The sequence below is a fragment of the Arachis hypogaea genome, chromosome 4, assembly GCF_003086295.3.
Source record: "Arachis hypogaea cultivar Tifrunner chromosome 4, arahy.Tifrunner.gnm2.J5K5, whole genome shotgun sequence".
In the NCBI taxonomy this organism is placed as follows: Eukaryota; Viridiplantae; Streptophyta; class Magnoliopsida; order Fabales; family Fabaceae; genus Arachis; species Arachis hypogaea.
The window spans coordinates 93,167,785-93,169,319 of NC_092039.1; the positions used below are offsets into that span (position 1 = coordinate 93,167,785).

Here is a 1,535-nt window from a genome sequence, read left to right on the forward strand (position 1 = left end):
AGAGAAGCCAAGGCACAACTCTCTGTAGAGGACCTAACAGAAATCTTCAAAGAAGAAGAACACATGGCAGCCGAAAACAACAACAATGCCAACAATGCAAGGAAGGTGCTGGGTGACTTTACTGCACCTACTCCCAACTTCTATGGGAGAAGCATCTCTATCCCTGCCATTGGAGCAAACAACTTTGAGCTTAAGCCTCAATTAGTTTCTCTAATGCAACAGAATTGCAAGTTCCATGGACTTCCATTGGAAGATCCTCATCAGTTTTTAGCTGAATTCTTGCAAATCTGTGACACTGTCAAGACTAATGGGGTTGACCCTGAGGTCTACAGACTTATGCTATTCCCTTTTGCTGTAAGAGACAGAGCTAGGACATGGTTGGACTCTCAACCTAAAGAAAGCCTGGACTCTTGGGAAAAGCTAGTTAATGCCTTCTTGGCAAAATTCTTTCCACCTCAAAAATTGAGTAAGCTTAGAGTGGAAGTCCAAACCTTCAGACAGAAGGAAGGAGAATCCCTCTATGAAGCTTGGGAAAGATACAAACAATTAATCAGAAAGTGTCCCTCTGATATGCTTTCTGAATGGAGCATCATAGGTATTTTCTATGATGGTCTCCCTGAACTATCCAAGATGTCTTTGGATAGCTCTGCTGGAGGATCTCTTCATTTGAAGAAGACGCCTACAGAAGCTCAAGAGCTAATTGAAATGGTTGCAAATAACCAATTCATGTACATTTCTGAAAGAAATCCTGTAAACAATGGGACTAGTCAGAAGAAAGGAGTTCTCGAGATTGACACTCTGAATGCCATATTAGCTCAGAACAAAATATTGACTCAACAAGTCAATATGATTTCTCAAAGTCTGTCTGGAATGCAAAATGCACCAAGCAGTACTAAAGAAGCTTCATCTGAGGAAGAAGCTTATGATCATGAGAACCCTTCAATGGAAGAGGTGAATTACATGGGAGAACCCTATGGGAACACCTATAATTCTTCATGGAGAAATCATCCAAATTTCTCATGGAAGGATCAACAGAGACCTCAACAAGGTTTCAACAATAATAATGGTGGAAGAAACAGGTTTAGCAATAGCAAGCCTTTTCCATCATCTTCTCAGCAACAGACAGAGAGTTCTAAGCAGAATACCTCTGACTTAGCAACCATGGTCTCTGATCTAATCAAAACCACTCAAAGTTTCATGACTGAAACAAGGTCCTCCATTAGAAACTTGGAGGCACAAGTGGGTCAGCTGAGCAAGAAGATTACTGAACTCCCTCCTAGTACTCTTCCAAGCAATACAGAAGAAAATCCAAAAGGAGAGTGCAAGGCCATCAACATGGCCGAATTTTGGGAGGAAGGAGAGGCAGTGAACGCCACTGAGGAAGACCTCAATGGACGTCCACTGGCCTCCAATGAGTTCCCCCAAGAGGAACCATGGGAATCTGAGGCTCAAAATGAGACCATAGAGATTCCATTGGACTTACTTCTGCCATTCATGAGCTCTGATGAGTATTCTTCCTCTGAAGAGGATGAGTA

General features: G+C 42.3%; 1 non-coding gene across 1 annotated transcript; it reads right to left on the reverse strand.

The window, feature by feature from the left end:
- Positions 1–468: 468 nt before the first annotated feature.
- Positions 469–576, reverse strand: LOC112798610 (small nucleolar RNA R71). Its single transcript, XR_003200215.1, has one exon. It is a non-coding gene; the product is annotated as a small nucleolar RNA R71 (small nucleolar RNA).
- Between the last annotated feature and the right edge of the window lie 959 nt (positions 577–1,535).